An 18,415-nucleotide genomic window follows, 5' to 3' on the forward strand; every position below is an offset into this window, starting at 1 on the left:
AGGAAGAAACCCAGGCAGAAGGCTGTCGGGAGACAAGAGCCCTGCAGGAAGGAGGCACGAGGGCTCTGGGCTCAGGCGGTGCTGGGAGGCTGGCCGGAGACTGTGGAAGGGGCAGTGCACAGGCCTCATCTGCAGGCTGGCCTCTCCAGCTGGACTCACTCAAAAAACATCCTCCACGAAGCCCCATCAGAGAGCCCTGGGACATGCTGAGGCCCCGTCCAGCCCCGACTTCCTATGGGTCTGGCCCAGTGACCTTGGGCAGGTCACTTCCCCAGCCTCCATTTTTTCTTTTTTTTCTTTTTCTTTTTTTTTTTTTTTTGAGACAGAGTCTTGCTTTGTCGCCCAGGCTGGAGTGCAGTGGCGCGATCTCCGCTCACCGCAAGCTCTGCCTCCCAGGTTCACGCCATTCGCCTGCCTCAGCCTCCTGAGTAGCTGGGACTACAGGCGCCCACCACCACGCCCAGCTAATTTTTTTTTTTTTTTTGTATTTTTAGTAGAGATGGGGTTTCACCGTGTTAGCCAGGATGGTCTCGATCTCCTGACCTCGTGATCTGCCCGCCTCAGCCTCCCAATCTGCTGGGATTACAGGCGTGAGCCACGGTGCCCGGCCCCCAGCCTCCATTTTTTCATCTGCCAAGTGGGCACAGGAATTCCTGCCCACTGTCCTTGCCCATGGGGTTGGAGAGGCGGTCTGATCTTGGGATGTAGAAGTCCCAAGAGGAGTCTCTGCTGCTTTCCAACCAAGGGCCAGGCAGGGAGGTTCAGGGCTGGGGAAGAGCCAGGCTACAGCTTTGCCTCTCTCCTCCTGGGCTGGCCCCTCAGTTTATCTGGGTCAGGGCAGAAGCTGGGGTGGGCGCGGAGGAGATACTCCTTCAGCGGCCTGATAGTGTGAGGGGATGATAAAGGGCCCAGGCCCAGCAGCCAGCTTAGGGAGAGGTGGTGCGACCAGTGAGGCTGGGCTGCAGGGTGGCATTGCTCCAGGCTGGCACTGCCCTGCCCCTCATCCAGCCCCACTGCATCCCTGAAGGGCAGTTGGGTACTGCCCAGCCTTACACCACCCCATGGGCAGGAGAAGGGAGAGGCCACTGAAGGTTGATGGTGGCCTTTGGACACTGTTTCAGGCAACTGATGGGGGCAGAGGCCAGTCTCTCGGGTAACAGAAGGGTGACCGACTTGCCCTGGGTTGCCTGGGGCTTTCCCAGTTTCAGAGTGGAAAGCCTGTCCTGGGAAACCCTTCAGTCCTGAGCAATTCAGAATGGTTTGCTGAGGCCAGCCATTCAGTTTTTGGTTTTTTGTTTGTTTGTTTGTTTATTTGTTGTTTTTTTCTTGAGACAGAGTCTTGCACCTAGGCTGGAGTGCAGTGGCGTGATCTCAGCTCACTGCAACCTCCACCTCCCAGGTTCAAACGATTCTCCTGCCTCAGCCTCCCCAGTAGCTGGTATTACAGGCACATGCCTCCAAGCCTGGCTAATTTTTGTATTTTTAGTACAGACAGGGTTTCACTATGTTGACCAGGCTGGTCTCGAACTCCTGACCTCAAGTGATGCACCCGCCTCGGCCTCCCAAAGTGCTCCCACAGGTGTGAGCCACCACGCCTGGCTGCCTTTGTTTCTTATCTACAACAAAGAGGTGATAGTAGAGTAAATTTGCTGCTTGTTGTTGCTGTGGGGGTTAGATGAGACCCAGGGCTCAGCACGGTGCCTAGCACATAGTAAGTGCTACAGCCATTTGAAAGATAATGTGGTTTTTTGTTTGTTTTTTAATTTTTTTAATTTTTTTTTTTTGAGATAGAGTCTTGCCCTGTCACCCAGGATGGAGTGCAGCGGCTCGATCTCGGTTCACTGCAACCTCCACCTCCTGGGTTCCAGCAATTCTCTTGCCTCAGCCTCCCAAGTAGCTGGGACTACAGGTGCATGCCACCACACCTGCCTAATTTTTTTTTTTTTTGAGACAGAGTCTCTCTCTGTCACCCAGGCTGGAGTGCAATGGCAAGGTATCGGCTCACTGCAACCTCCACCTCCCAGGTTCAAGTGATTCTCCTGCCCCAGCTCCTGAGTAGCTGGGATTACAGGCGCCCACCACCACGTCCAGCTAATTTTTGTATTTTTAGTAGAGGCAGGGTTTCACCATGTTGGCCAGGCTGGTCTCGAACTCCTGACCTCAGGTGATCCACCCACCTCAGCCTCCCAAAGCGTTGTGATTATAGGTGTGAACCACCAAACGGCCGAGAATGTGTTCTTGACTGGCATGTTCAGGGAAGCTTCCTGGAGGAGGAGACGTATAAGCACGCCCTTGAAGGACTAGCAGAGTCCACAGAGATCCAGAGGAAGGGAAGGTACCACTTCCCTGCAGAGGGGCCAGGGCGAGTGTGGGCAGGAAGGAACACGGCATGGCTGGGGTCACCAGGAGCTTGTGAGGCCACAGCCCTTCCTGGAGGATGGAAGTGAGGGTGATGATTGGGGTGGGGAGTGGTCAGGGAGGGTTTGCAATGTCCAGCTGCCATGGAGTGGGGAACGCTTGGAGGCTTGTGAGGGGAGCCCCAGCATCGCTCAGGCTGAGCTTGGCAGCAAAGAGCAGGCCCTGTTGGAGGGAGAAACCCAGGCAGAAGGCCGTCAGGAGACAGGAGCCTCACGTGAGGGAGGCACCGCGGCTGGGGGCTCAGTGCTTGATGACAGGTTCAGAATAGGCTGCTGGGACTGGACAGGAAAGCTGTCAGGAGGGCAGAGGGATACCTGAGGACACCTCGCCCCAGGGCATTCAGAAGGGAGTCCCTCTGCAGCCTGTTCTTCCAGCCTAAGCCCCCTTGCCCCCTGCCTTGGGCTTGCTTTCCTCCAGCACTTACACTGTAAAAAATCATGGCCTTGGACCGGTGCAGTGGCTCAGGCCTGTAATCCCAGCACTTTGGGAGGCCAAGGTGGGCGGATCATAAGGTCAGGAGCTCAAGGTCAACCAACCTGGTCAACATGGCGAAACCCTGTCTCTACTAAAAATACAAAAATTGTCCAGGTGTGGTGGTGCATGCCTGCAATCCCAGCTACTCGGGAGGCTGAGGCCGGAGAATTGCTTGAACCTGGGAGGCGGGAGGTTACAGTGAGCCAAGATCATGCCATTGCACTCCAGCCTGGGCAACAAGAGCAAGACTCCATCTCAAAAAAAAAAAAAAAAAAAAAAGGTGGGGGGGCTTTCCTTACCTTGATGCTGACACAGGAGGTGAAAATCCTAAAGACCCTTGGCCCTGGCACCCCATCTAGGATGGGCACGGACGGGGAGATGAGAGCAAGATTCATGCAGGAAACAGAGCACCCCAGGGGAGAAGGCTCTGAGTTTTGTTTGGGTGATGGGCCTGAGGGGATGAGACAGGCAAGTTGCATCCAAAGCAGCTCCTAAGGTTCAGACAAAAGAATGTATAATATCTGAGAGGGAAGGTGGGCTCTGGGGAAATGTATGAATCAGATGCCAGCTGGGCGCAGTGGCTAACACCTGCAATCCCGATAATTTGGGTGGATCACTTGAGCCCAGGAGTTTGAGACCAGCCTGGGCAACATGGTAAAACCCTGTCACTACACACAAAAAAACAAAAATTAGCCAGGTGTGGCACGTGCCTGTAGTCCTAGCTACTCAGGAGGCTGAGGAAGAAGAATGGCTTGAGCCCAGGAAGTGGAGGCTGCAATGAGCCGTGTTTGCAGCACTGCGCTTCAGCGTGGGTGACAGAGCGAGACCCTGCCTCAAGGAAAAAAAGAATTAGATGCCCCCAGAGTGGCTATTCTAGACTGGATGGGCCGTCTACCCCACCTCCCTCCCAGGAGCCCAGAGTTGGTGGTGTGGACAAAGTCTGTTAGTAAAGCTGGATGTGGTCCTGTTGTTAACATCAGGGTTGGCAAATGGGCCCAATTAAGCTGGTCACATTCTAACTGTAGGCGCGGTTGCTTCCAGAAAGTCCTTCCTGGCCCTCTGTGGCCCACCCCCACCACGGCTCCTTCCACCTCACATCACACCCCATCGCTTTCACCTACTTACACCTCCACTGTCCCCTCCTCCCTGGAGGTGTCCCTGTCTGGTCACCTCTGAATCTCCAACACCTTCCAGGTAGTGTGCTCAGAAGATTGCACACTTCCAGGCATCTCCCACCACACATGCCTGAAGATTCATGTGCGGTGGGAGTTGGGGTGCCCAGCAGTGACCATGAAGTTCCAGACAGGCGGGGGTCCTGGGGAAGGGCTGGTAACCCGGAGCTCAAGGAGGGGCCCAAAGGCCAGTCGAGGTGTTCTGAGGGGAGAGAGTGCTGCAAGGGGTCCCCAATTTCTGAGGCTGTTTGTGTCTCTAACCCAGCCTTCCCTCCCTCTTGTGCCAGACTCAGCCAAGAGAACAAACTGTGTGAGCAGATGGTGCTGCTGTCCAGGCTGAGACAGAATCCCTACAGACAGGCTGGCCAAAGGGTCCGGCCCTGGACCTCCTAGGTGTGGCTGAGGCTGGGGAGGGGAGAGGCTGGGGAGGGGAGAGGCTGAGGGCCGGGCCACCACTCTGGGAGAGGCTGCGGGGAGGGGTGCTGAGGGCAGGGGAGCCAGGCCTGGCTGGCCTTTGAAGGGTAGGCCTTCCTGGGGAGGACACTTTAATCGCCCCCAATTAAACCATCGCCGGAAGCTTTTAACAGCCCCATAAGGCCTTTTAAGGACCGCCCTTTTGTTAGGCAGCCAAGCTGTTATGCAAAAAGAGAGCAGGCCAGAGCCTCTTACCACTTTCCCCAGGCCCTAAGACCAGCGGGCCCCAAACTCCAGTCCGAGTCCAAAGAGGCTGCTTGTTGGGGAATCAAAGGCTGGGGAAGCTGCTTTGATCTGGGGAAACCCAGCCCTTCCCAGCCTCCCCAGCTCGAGACCTCCTCCCACCCCCGCCCAAGGGCTTGAGCCCTTGAGGTCTTCACTCCCACAGTTTCCAGTGTGGAGCCTGTTGGCTGATCCCTGGGGTCCTGGGAGGCTGCCCCTGTGCCTTACTTCAAGAGGCAGGCCTGCCACAGGGCAGGAGCTTCCAGGGCTCCCGCTACCCCTCAGGGCAAGGACACCTTGGCCTCACCTCTTCAGCCTGCGCTAAGGTCTTCTTGGTCCCATGAGACTCCGAGTGTCAGATGGGCGTCACCTGGGACTCTGTTAGAAGAGAGGACTCTTAGGCCCCACTCCAGGCCTTCTGAACCAGAACCTGCTTTTTAACAATTTCCTCAGGGAAAGTTGAGACATTTGAGAAGTAATGCTCAAGTGTCTTCCCTCCCTGGCCCCCAAAGCAAGATAGAGTGTAGGAATGATGTTAGCCATGGTAGACTGTGGGCACTACACCCCTCTGTTTTCCAAATTTTCTTCACCATATCTGTTTTTAAAAATGACAACAAAGCCTTTTCTGTAAATAGCAGCTTCTGGAGGACCCCAAATGGAAGGCTTCCATTTGGTCCTTTGGTTGACATCAAAACCCTCCACCCTGGTGTCCACATCTGCTTCATCACTGCATACCCAGAACTGCCGGAGGGAGACAGGACAGACATTCCCATTATATAGAAGAAGAAACAAACCCAGGAAGGCTGGTGGACTGGCTTGAGTGAGGAGCAGAGTTAGAGGGAAACTCAGGAAACCCAAGCCGGTTCAGAACCTGCCTACTGTCAGGTCAAGCCAGGCTGCCACAGACAGCTGTGAAATGGGAGCACTACATAAGCGTGTCTGGCCTGGGGGTGGGCGCAGGGCGGGGCTGAACTACAGCTCCCTCCCCACTCACCAAGGGCGTCCTTGTTGGGCAGGAGGAAGGGGAGCCTTTTTCTTTCCTTCTTTCTTTTTTTTTTTTTCGAGATGTAGTCTTGCTCTGTCGCCCAGGCTGGAGTGCAATGGTGCAATCTTGGCTCATTGCAACCTCTGCCTCCTGTGTTCAAGCGATTCTCCTGCCTCAGCCTCCCGAGTAACTGGAATTACAGGCACCCGCCAGCATGCCTGGCTAATTTTTTATATTTTTAGTAGAGACGGAGTTTCACCATGTTGGTCAGGCTGGTCTTGAACTCCTGACCTCAGGTGATCCACCTGCCTCAGCCTCCCAAAGTGCTGGGATTACAGGCATGAGTCACCACGCCCGGCCACCTTTTTCTAATTTACGCAAAAGTCCCACACAGGTTTCCAGAATTCCCTATTTCCCTCCTCCTCCCCCTAAGAGTTGCAGGTCATCAGCACCTGTCACTTGCTATCCTTTCAGGCTTAGTACTTTCTTTCTGGGTCCCAAGCAGTCCCCATAACAACTCTCTGACTCATTCTTCCCATGAAGCCTTCTTCCTTCTGCTGTTTTCCTGGAAGTTGTTTCTTTGAAAACTAAACAAGACCGGAAGAGCACTCCACCAGATGAGTCAGATCCTGTAGGGACCAAGGTGTCCCACCGCAGACCCTCGGACAGATAGTCTGGCTCAGCGGGGAACACCAGTAGGGGTTGGTTTAGAGGCATTTTCTGGATGTTTTCAGGTCTTGAGCCTTTAGCAAATCTTGAGTACCTGGGTGTACAAAGGGCTGAAATCCACCTTACTTTTCCTCCAGGGTCTTCCAGCAACCCCTAGATTCAGGCAGTGTGTTTAGGGCCCCTGGGGCTGTGGGAGAACCCTTTAGCGCAGGGCCCAGCAAATGCTTTCTGTAAAGGGCCAGATGTAAAAAGAATAAGGCTTTGGAGTCTTTTGTCTCTGTCACAACTACCCAACTTGGCCATACCTGACTGGGCACAACTGTGCTTCAATAACATTTTTTAACGGGCACTGACATTTTAATTTCATATGATTTTCACATGTGCCAGAGTGTTATGCTGCTTTTGATTTTCTCCCTGCAACCACGTAAAAAATCATTCTAGCTCTCAGCCTGCACAAAAGCAGACAGTGGGTAAAACCGGGCCCACAGGTCAACTGTAGCCTCAGCTACTGGGGAGCTCAAACCATAGTTTGCTGACCCATGAAACAAAGCGAAGTTTTACAGATCGGTCATCTAGTCAGCCTTGGATTCAAGTCCTGGTTATTTAATTAACCACTGGTGTGAGTCATGGCATGTTACTGAACGTCTCTGAACCTCTGTTTCTTCTCTGTCACGTAGGGACGGTGGTGTCTGCTGTTCTGGGATTGAGAGAGATGAAGCACATGAAGCACTTACTCACCTCAGTGACTGGTGTGCGCAGCCACTCCCTGCAGGTGAACCATGAACTTGTAGCAGCCCATTCGGAGGTCAGCGGGAGGGGGCGCGAGCCTAATGAGGTCAGGAGTCCTTTCCTGGAGGAAGTCGGGGGTGAGCTGGACTGATATGAGACCAGCAGTGATGGAAGGAGAGAGAAACTTTGGAGAGGTCAGGTCAAGAAAACTCAATCCTGGGGTCTGGCCATTAAAGGCTCTGAGAAGGGGCCCCCTTCAAAGTAGGGCCAAGGGGAGGTTCATCTACAGGTGCTGCCTGGGCGCCGGGGAACTGGGGTGGGGGGACGGTGGGGGAAGACACCATGGACTAGAGATATGTGAGGAGGTTGCTGGTGAATCCATGTGATTGGGAGTGGGGGTGGTGGGGTGGGGTGGGGGTTCCCCTGAGTGCCAGGATCTATAGATGGAAACAGCCCCAGGGAACGTGCCTACAGGCACTAAATGCAGTTTTGACTGCAAGCACATTTCTGCATTAATGTGAAGGGGCTGCCTATTGTTTTGCTGATGAAGTAGCTGTCCTTTCCCTCCTCCTACCCTCCAAGGCACCATCATGTCATGGTACACGCCAGTCCCTTTGCTCCTCCATACTGACTGGTGCAGGGGTAGCATCTGAGCAAAGCCCAGCCAATCGGGGTCCTTCCCTAAGAGTCTTGTTCACGTGGGATCAGAGAGAGTATAAGTCCCTCTGTGTGAGCAGGAACATCAAGATGTGAACCTCAGGCCTGGCCAGCAGCTGTGTTGCCTACCACAGGGAAGTCAAAAAATTCAGGAGAGAATGAAGTTGATCCCACCAGGAAGGGATTCAGTGAGAGTCGGGAGAGGCCTGCGTTCCTGCCCTTCCACTGTGTGGGGCTTGGCGACAGTTCTTCCTCTGATGTAGGAGCTACCCAAATTCTTTGAATAAACGCCTCCTTTTTTTTTTTTTGAGATGGAGTTTCGCTCCTGTTGCCTGGTCTGGAGTGCAATGGCACGATCTTGGCTCACTGCAACCTCCGCCTCCCGGGTTCAAGCAATTCTCCTGCCTCAGCTTCCCTAGTAGCTAGGATTACAGGCGTGTGCCACCACGCCTGGCTAATTTTGTATTTTTAGTAGAGATGGGGTTTCACTATGTTGGTCAGGCTAGTCTTGAACTCCTGACCTGAGATGATCCGCCTGCCTCAGCCTCCCAAAGTGCTGGGATTACAGTTGTGAGCCACCACACCCGGCAAACGCCTCTTTTTCTAAAGCAAGTTTGAGTTTCTATTACTTGCAATTAAAGAAAGTCATTGACCACATGCATCATCACAGCATTCCTCCCCAGCATTTATTGCTCATTTGCTGTGTGCCAGGCACCGGATAAGTGCCTTACATCCATTACTTAATAGAATTCTCAGTTATGCTGTGAACTGCGGGTGCGCCTACCTCCATTTTACATTTGATTAAACTGAGGCTCCGACTTCACCGGACGTTTAAGTGGGGTGGTCTTCAGGCCCTGGGCTGAGTTCTCTTTGGCTGATTATTTGAGAGCCGTGATTACTCTCTCCCAAACAATCTTCCCATTCCCATCTTTTAATTCCACCTCTACAATTTCCAATTTTCAATCTAGAAAATTTCTTTGTTTTACTTATTTGAGACGGGGTTTCACTCTGTTGCCCAGGCTTGAGTTCAGTGGCACAATCTCCGCTTACTGCAACCTCCACCTCCCAGGCTCAGGTGATCCTCCCACCTTAGCCTCCTAAGCTCCGGAGTACCTGGGACTACAGGTGTGCACCACCATGCCTGACTAATTGTTTATATTTTTTTGTAGAGATGAGGTTTCGCCATGTTGCCTAGGCTGGTCTCAAACTCCTGGGTTCAAGTGATCCGCCCTCCTCGGCATCCCGAAATGTTGGGATTACAGGTGTGAGCCACTGCACCCAGCTGATGTTTCTTTTATTTTTAATTAATTAATTTATTAATTTATTTCGAGACAGAGTTTCACTCCTGTTGCCCAGGCTGGAGTACAATGGCGCAATCTCAGCTTACTGCAACCTCTGCCTCCTGGGTTCAAGTGATTCTCCTGCCTTAGCCTCCTGAGTAGCTAGGATTACAGGCATGCACCACCACCCCCAGCTAATTTTGTGTTTTTAGTAGAGATGGGGTTTCACCATGTTGGCCAGGTTGGTCTCGAACTCCTGACCTCAGGTGATCCGCCCCCCCTCGGCCTCCCAAAGTGCTGGGATTACAGGCATGAGCCACCGCACTGGCATTTTTATTTTTTTGATAGTTTTTTTTTTTGAGATGGAGCCTCACTCTGTTGCCCAGGCTGGAGTGCAGTGGCCTGATCTCGGCTCACTGCAACCTCCTGGGTTCAAGTGATTCTCGTGCCTCACCTCCCAAGTAGCTGGGATTATAGGCGTGTGCCACCATGCTGACTAATTTTTGTATTTTTAGTAGAAGCAGGGTTTCACCATGTTGGCCAGGCTGGTCTCAAACTCCTGACCTCAAGTGATCCACCTGCCTCGGCCTCCTAAAGTGCTCAGATTACAGGTGTGAGCCATGGTGCCCAGCCCCTTTCTTTTAAAATCAAGACTGTAATCCCAGCACTTTTCAAGGCCAAGGTGGGAAGATTGCTTGAGGCCAGGAGTTCAAGACCAGTCTGGCCAACATGGTGAGACCCCTTTTAAAAAAAAAACAAAAAAAAAAACCCCTGATATATCCAGTTGCTTACTTGCTAGGGATATCTCAAAAATAGATCACAAAAACTAAATTCCTGCTCTCCCTTCTCCCAACAAATCTGCCCCTCCTCTGGGGTTTCCCATCTCAGTAACTGGCCCCACCCGGTTTCCCCAGTCAGAAACCTGAGCGGTATATTTGACATCTTCTCCTTTGACCTCCATAACTGCCCTATCACCAGGTCCTATTGTACCCACTCCCTGCGCACATCTTGGCTCTGCCCCTTCTCTCCGGCTCCACTATCCCCTCCAAGTCCAACCACTCTTCCCCTGGAAGATAGCCTCCTCCCTGGTCTCCTGAAACCCGCTCTAAGCCATTACCCCTTCAGCTACTGGAGTACAGCAAGAACTGCAGCCATGCCCCCCACCACTTAAAACCACTCACTGGTTCCAGTCCAGAGTCCTTCCCAAGACCTGTGTGTTCTCGCCAGATTCAGCCCTGTCTACTTCCCAACCTCATCTTGGGTCTGTCTTTTGCTCCCTCACTGTGGCCTCCTTTCAGTACAAGGAGTAGGCAGCTCTTCTGACCTCAGGGCTTTTGTACATGCTGTTTCTGCTGTTTGTCCAGTGCTCTCCCATCTCTACTTCCCTAGCTCCTATCATTCCTAGATATCCTTCATTTGCTGGTGTAAGCTTTAGGGATACCCTCTCTTGGGCCCGCTGGGAAATCTGATCCCATCGCACCCTTCACTCTCTGCAATACTCACTAACTATGCGTTGGGTGTGTATTGAATATTTGTCTCCGTTGCTAGATGATTCACTCTCCCAGGGCGGGGATTGGGTCTGTGTCGTTCACCATTGTACCTGCGGCACCCAGCGTAATGTCAGGCACAGAGCAGGTGCTCAGAAACATGTGCTGAATAAATGAGTGAGTGACAGAGGCTTGGGGAGGACCCATGGCTTGTGCTAGGGTCTTGCTGCCAGTGAATGGAGGAGCCTAGATGTCACCCCAATCTCTTGGGCTCTCAAGTACACTCTGTTAGCTTCATGCAGTATTGGCACCCTTGGGAGAACCAGGAAGGGAGAGGCTGAGGATCCAGATCCCAGGTGCTTAGACTCACCAGAAAGGATGCTGGAGCTAGAGTGGGGTGGGGGCAACCAAATGGAGTCAGATTAGGGGTAAGGAGATTCTCAGGCACTCAGCACAAAAGCTGAGACAGGAGCTATTCAAGGCCATAGTGTGGCTTAGGGATGGAGCTGGGGTGGAGACAAGGGTGGGGGTAGGGGAGAGGGAGAGGACACCACAAATGGAGCCCTGGCCTCACACCCAGGCCCCACACAAAGAGCTTGGCCTGTGCTGCCTCATCTACTACCCTGCCCACCATGCAAGGCAGGGATTAATATGTCCTGCTACAGACAAGGAAACGGAGCTTGAGAGAAAGAAAGTAGCTCGCTCAAAGTCTCCCAGCTAGTAAGTGTCAGGACCAGAATGGAATCTGGAGCCTGAGAAATCAGCTATTTGGAAAAATCAGTCCAGACAAGAAAATGGTAGGACAGAGCCCACCGTGGGTGAGAGGTGGTGACATGGCCACCCTCCCTACATCATTTCACCCCTGCAGGCCCATCGTCTGTGGGGACATCTTTTTGAAATTCCAAAAGCTCTGGATGCAAACCCCAAAGCCTCTCTGAGTAAGTCCTCAGGTGGCCAGATCCTCCCAGGCTGGCGCCTACCTCCCTGGAGGATTTCCCCTGTATGGCTTCCATTTGAAAAGGAGCTTAGGGCCTCGGTATCGACCCCGCTGGGCCGTTCGATGCCCTGGCTCAGGGATGCAGAGTGGAGGAGCCTGGCCTGCTGGGGAGGGGGTGGGGGTGGGAGCAGGCGTGGGGTGGAGGAGGGGGCACTGGAAAATCCCTCTGAGCCTGGCCTTGGGTGTTGAGTTTATTTTATTTAATGTTACCTGTGGACCCCCCACCTTTTCCCCCATTTAACATCTCTTGTATGTAGCTTTTTTAAAAACTCACATCAGGCCGGGTGCGGTGGCTTACACCTCTAATCCCAGCACTTTGGGAGGCTGAGGCGGGTGGATCACCTGGGGTCAGGAGTTCGAGACGACCCTGCCCAACAAGGAGAAACCCTGTCTCTACTAAAAATACAAAAATTAGCTGGGCGTGGTGGTGTGTGAGGTGTGTGACTGTAGTCCCAGCTACTCAGGAGGCAGACGTTGCAGTGAGCCAAGATTGCCCCACTGCGCTCCAGCCTGGGCAACAGAACGAGACTCGGTCTCAAAAAACAAAATAAAAAAACCCAAAAAACCTCACATCATTTATGTAGCCTTTTATAAATATGAACTCATCCATCCTCAGAACAACTTTATGATATAGATATTATTGTGCCCAAATTTTACAGGTAAAAAAGTTGAAGCAGAAGGTCAGGGACTTGCCCAAGGTCATCAGCAGTCAGTGGCAGAGGTGGAGCTTGAACCCAGGCAGCTGGCCTCTGGACGCTGTGCTCCGAAATCCCTCCTCTCTTTGGAGACAGAAGCCTCTGAAAGTCTTGCTCCCCATCCAGGCCACTGAGGGCCTCAGAGATAACCGTTCCTTTCTTTTCACACAGGCCCAGAATTTGTTTACCTCGAGTGAGCAAGTAGCCGCCCCAAACAAAGGGGATGCGAGTGGAGATAACTCAATCGTTCAGGGCCTGGCCAGGCAGTTAGGAGGGCCAGAATTGAGCCCAGCCAGCCTGGGGGCCAGGCTTGAGAAACTGCTGGGACCTGGCTGCCGGCTGTTTGTTGCAAAACAATGAGTCAGCCCCGGAGGAAGGGGAGCAGGGGTGCTAGGGAATCGGGTGGAGAGGCCTCTCCTCCCCCAGCCCTGACTCCAGCTTTTCCCATGGTGGGTTCTGCCCACCCCCACCCTCCCAGCCCTTGGTCTTCAGAAGGCTCAACCAATTTCCTTTTTTGTTGTTTGGCTGTGATAGGAAAAGTATTGAAAAATAGAAAGTGCCCTAGACAAGAAAACACTCTGAAAGCTGAAATGTGAAACCTGGCAGCCTGGGCCAACACCCCAGCGGGAGGTGGCCAGCGAACCAGGCTTCTATCCCTGGGCTCCCTCCCAGGCAGGCACCAGCCCATGAAGGCACTGCAGCCCCATCAGTAGAGATGAGAACTTGGAGGTCCAGGGATGAGTGGTGACCGGTTCAAGGTCGCATGGCTGGTGCTATGGCCCGGGAGGGTGGGCAGGTCTCAGGGACCAGGTCGCTAGATAGGAAGAGGTTGGAAACACAGACTTCTTTAAAAACAAAACGTTAGCCTTGCCAAGGGACCATGCACTTCTATTCCCACATGGCACCAGAGCTCCTTGCCAGAGGCACACCAGGGTATGTGACAGTTCTCTACCCTGGCCTGCCCCAGTGAGCCAAAGCCACTCCTAACAGATCCCATCTGCCCACAGTGGGTGTCACGAGCCACTCCATTCCTCCTGTGGCCCTGCCCCCTCCACCTCCGGGCCCCTTCCTCTCACTTATCTAGTAAAGATAGTGCCTTCCCGTTGTTGAGAACAGGACAGAGGGAATTTGCTCATGATCACAGAGCAAATTTATTAATTCATTCATCAAAACCATGTTGGGCTGCTACAGAGCCTGACTCCAGAGAATAGTGAGAAGGGAGGGCACGGTCTCTTGGGGAGCCAGCTGTACACACAGATAACTGCTCTATCAGAGCACATCGATCAAGACTTATCTGCCATGTGTGCAGTGGGACGCTGACGCTGAGGGGCCTGACCCAGCCTGAGGGACAGAGAAGTCTTTCTGGAGGAGTCAGAAAGAGCTGGGTCTTAAGAACTGAGTATGAGTGCACCAGGGTCAGGGGATGATGATATCCACAATCTCCCAGGCCCCCTGTCTTGGCTCTATCCACTGTTGGGTCTACAGAACCACTCAGTCAATAGAACTGAGCTCCCACAATGGCCCAGTGGTCCACAATGGGGGTGGTGTGAGTGTGGACACAAGGCAACTATCACATGGTACCTGCCCTCAAAAAGCTTCCTGGGCCATTGGAGAAGACAAAACTATCATCCTTGCAATGTTGAGGAAAGCCAACAAGTGTTGGGAGCTCCTCTGTGAACAATTGTCCCTCCCTCTGTATCCTAGGGGTATTGTGGCGGGGGGATTTTTTCCAAGACTCCCATGGATATTGAAATCCACAGATGTTCAAGTCCCTGATATAAAATGGCATAGTATTTACAAATAACCTACGCCTAACTTCTTGCATACTTTATTTTTGGCTAAGCAGGCATGAATAACTCAGGTATACTTTAAATTATCTCTAGATTACTTATAATACCTAATACAATGTAAATGCTATGTTTTTTTTTTTTTTTTTCCTGTAGAGATAAGGTCTTGCTTTGTGGCCCCTAGCTGTAGTGCAGTGGCTTGATCATGGCTCACTGCAGCCTCGACCTCCCAGGTTCAAATGATCCTCCTACCTCAGCCTCTGGATTAGCTGAGACTACAGGGACACACCACCACGCCCAGCTCATTAAAAAAATTTTTTGTAGAGCTAGGATCTCTCTATGTTGCTCAGGCTGGTCTTGAACTTCCAGGCTCAAGCAATCCTCCTGCTTCAGCCTCACACAGTGTTGGGATTACAGGTGTGTGCCACTAGGCCTGGGTGCTATGTAAATATTTATTATACTGTGTTTTAAAATGTTGTATCATTTTTCATTGTATTGTTATTTTTATCATGTTTTTAGTATACTTTCCATCCGTGGTTGGTTGAATCCATTGATGTGCAACCTGAGGATAGGGAGGGCCTACTGTATCTCTATGCAGAGCTTACCTTGTTTGGTCAGGCGTGGTGGCTCATGCCCATAATCCCAGCAATTTGGGAGGCCGAGGCAGTCAGATTGCTTGAGCCCGTAAGTTCAAGACCAGCCTGGGCAACATGGCCAAAAACAGTCTCTACAAAAAATACAAAAATTAGCTGGGTGTGGTGGTGCACGCCTGTAGTCCCAGCTACTCTGGAAGCTGAGGTGGGAGAATCACCTGAGCCTGGGAGGCTACAGTGAGCTGAGATTAAGCCACTGCACTCCAGCCTGGATGACTGAGCGAGACCCTGTCTCAAAAAACAAACAAACAAAACAAAACAAAAAACCTACCTTATTTAATCCTCACAGGTGGACATTCTTCTTATTTCCATTTTATAAACAGGAAACAGAGGCTCAGAAAGAGGCTCTGGAGTGGAGCCAGAATCTTAACTCAGGAGCCTGTGTGTGGAGCCTGAGCCTTTAGCCACTCTGCTTATTCCAGTTCCAGGGGATGGAGGGATGGGAGAAGCAGCAGTAACAGCCTTAATTGCCAGGCTAAAGAGCCAGGACTTTATTCATCAGGCAATGGGGAGCCAGCAAAGGCTTCTGAGGAAGGGAATTACATAATCTGACCTGTGTTTTGGCACAATAACTCCAGAGGCCACTTGGAGAATATATTAAAAATACAGTGCAGGCTGGGTACAGTGGCTCACACCTGTAATCCCAGCACTTTGGGAGGCCGAGTTGGGTGGAGCACGAGGTCAGGAGATCAAGACCATCCTGGCCAACATGGTGAAACCCTGTCTCTACTAAAAACACAAAAATTAGCTGGGTGTGGAGGCGTGTGCCTGTAATCCGAGCTATTTGGGAGGCTGAGGCAGCACAATTGCTTGAACCCAGAAGGTGGAGGTTGCAGTGAGCCAAAATCACGCACTGCACTCCAGCCTGGTGACAGAGCTAGACTCTGTCTCGAAAAAAAAAAAAAAAAGCCACAATGCAAAGGAGGATAACTATCTTGCTGTTCAGTTGAGAAAGGTTGAAGGCTGAGTGGGGCATTGAGGCTGCTGAGAAAAAGGGATTGCTCAGAGAGGTAGAAGATCTGGCTTCAGCCCTGGTCTGGTCTCTTCTTCAGGAGAATAATCATTGCTTGACCTCCTCTGACCATCTGCCGCCAGTGAAGCCAGACAATGGCGATTCACCCAACAGATGCCAACTGAGCCCCTCCTAAGTGCAGGACCTATCTGTCCTGAGACCCAAAAGGGGCAAGACATTTTCTGACCTCAGGGAGCTCAGGTCATTGTGGTCCATAATCCTCAAACAGTTAGCAATGTCACACATGCTGCTTTCTCCCCTCCAACCCTCCAACAGCTCTTAGAGGAGTTTTCATATAGACTCTTTTCTGATTGTTTAGGCAGAAACCTCTCCCTGCCTCCATCCCTCTCTTGCCCCTGAGAGGCTTTGAGACTCATCTATCTTCATCTGTACATTTCCCACAGGACCAGGTACTGTACTGAGTATATTACTAAGTAGTCATTTAGTCTTTGCTGAGGCTAATTAGTAATAATGGAGAAAAACTGTTCTCCTGCTGCCCTTGAATCCAGACCACAGACAAATTCCTTAATTTATCCAGAAGTTTTCAAAAGGTGCTATTGGCCCTAGAGTCCCTGTTAAAGAATGAGGCTGACCAGGTGGTCCCATTCTGTGAGACCACAGGGCTGTTACTGTAGGCTCAGAAATGATGACCTTGCTGAGCCTTTAAGGCCACAACCCTGTGTACTGTGGACAGAGTGATCTCTGAAGGCTGCCAGTCACTCCAAGTGAGCCAATCAGCACAAGCTATCTGGAATTAAAAGCTATATTAAATTATGAATGAGAGGGCTCCTGTGAGGATGGGATCTGGTGTCCTGTATTACCATAAGCCCTACGCTGCTCTAGACTTTGATTGTTGAGGCAGCTGAGATACAGGCAAGCCCAAATCTAGAGCTTGGAAAGGACCCTGTGAGGCTATTCTAGTCCTTTGGGGGCCTCAGTGCAGGTAGCTCTGGAGTGAGAAATGGGGTAGGACCTGGGAGCCTCAAGTGGGAAGTGACTATGGGGGGTCAAACATGCTGGAATGCATTTTGAGGGCTGTTTTTATTTCCTGGACTTGTATGTTTTTATTTCCTCTTTGCCCTTCCTTAGGATTTACTAAAGCTCTTTGGGAAGTTTCAGCTGCTTCAGCTGTGTGTGTGTGTGTGTGTGTGTGTGTGTGTGTGTGTGTGTGTGTGTCAGATCTTCGGTGTGAGGTGATGGACAGAGGACAGTGGGGGATTTGCTGGGGGTGAGGTTGAGTTTGTATCAGTATCAGGAAGCAGAAACTCTGGGTTTTATGGTCGGGGGGCAGGGGTTTTTCTCTTCCCCTCCCAGACCCTGTTCCAGCAGTGGGGCGGCCCAGGTCATGACGGGGATTATTTCTTCCTTTTATTTCTGGCAAAAGCTACAGGAGGGGAGTTCCCCTTCTCTGTTTGTTTTGATTCTGTTGTTTTCTTAAAGAGAGGAAGGAAAACCATCATCACTTTTTCGGTTTTGTGAACAATAAAGGCAGGCTGAGAGGATGTTCGCCTGGGCTGGGGCTGTGGGGGCTGGGCCAACACCTCCTCCTCTTTCCCTCTGGCAACCCTTCTCCTGGCAGCTCGGCGCCTGGGGAGACCCCCAGAACACAGATCAGGCCACATTGTGGGGTCAAGTTTAAGTGCCGGCTCTGCCTTTTAACTGCTTTTCACTGGTCTGAGGTGTATCTGTATAAATGGGAGTCATAGGGTTGTTGAGATTAAAAACAAAAATACTCGCTTGTAAAAACACAGTGCTGGGCCTACACTAAATGTCCCAGAAATGTCTTTCCTTTGCTTCCTTCCACTGGGGGGTCTATATCATGAGCCCAGTGGTATGGTATACCCAGGGCTACCCTCCTGTCTTCCTGCTTGTCCACACAGAGCTGGCTTCTTCCGTGGCAGGACCTGCAAATGCTGGGCTCACGGAAGGCTCTGAGAAGTAAATAACAGGTGAGGCTGGGGGTGCCTTCTTATTTCTTGGGGTTGTCCCCAGTCTGTTAAGAGACAGTCTAACCTTGCCTTTGAATTTCTTTTTCTTTTCTTTTTGAGATGGAGTTTCCCTCTTGTTGCCCAGACTGGAGTGCAATGGTGCAATCTCGGCTCACTGCAACCTCTGCCTCCTGGGATCAAGCCATTCTCCTGCCTCAGCCTCCCAAGTAGCTGGGATTATGGGCACCTGCCACTACGCCCAGCTAATTTTTTTGTACTTTTAGTAGAGACGGGGTTTCACCATGTTGGCCAGGCTGGTGTTGAACTCCTGACTTCAGGTGATCCATCTGCCTTGATCTCCCAAAATGCTGGGATTATAGGTGTGAGCCACTGTGCCCAGCCCTTGAATTTCTCCTAGCCCTTCAGTTCATCAAGCTTCATGCCTCCCAAGGTTGCACCCCCCATGGACTGTCCTGCAGTCCTGGGGCCCTTCTCTGAGGGGATGAAGGGGGCACTTCCCTGAACAGAGAGAAAGGGAGACCCACACCACTTGGATTAAACTCCCTGGGACCCAGCTGGCTCTGCAACTTGGCCAAGAAGCCCTATCTCCTAGGGCCTCAGTGTCTTAGTCCGTAAAATGGTTCCTGAACTTTTAAAATACAAACACTCTTTTGTAGAGTTGAAACACTTTGCAGACCTGCACTCTGTGGCAGTACTTGTACTTTTAAAATCTTTTGATTAAAAAAAGGACAAATGGGCTGGGCGCAGTGGCTCAC

The 18,415-nt window shown here is 51.7% G+C and overlaps 1 long non-coding RNA gene across 1 annotated transcript in view; it reads left to right on the plus strand.

Moving 5' to 3' along the window:
• The window catches only part of LOC103784546 (uncharacterized), a 244,680-nt gene that overhangs the window by 26,602 nt on the left and 199,663 nt on the right, over positions 1–18,415 (plus strand). The window contains exon 2 of the long non-coding RNA XR_008624372.2: positions 7,092–7,186. This is a non-coding gene — a long non-coding RNA (uncharacterized LOC103784546). The remainder of the gene's footprint in view (positions 1–7,091; positions 7,187–18,415) is intronic.

Source organism: Pan paniscus, chromosome 12 (genome assembly GCF_029289425.2).
Source record: "Pan paniscus chromosome 12, NHGRI_mPanPan1-v2.0_pri, whole genome shotgun sequence".
Lineage (NCBI taxonomy): Eukaryota > Metazoa > Chordata > Mammalia > Primates > Hominidae > Pan > Pan paniscus.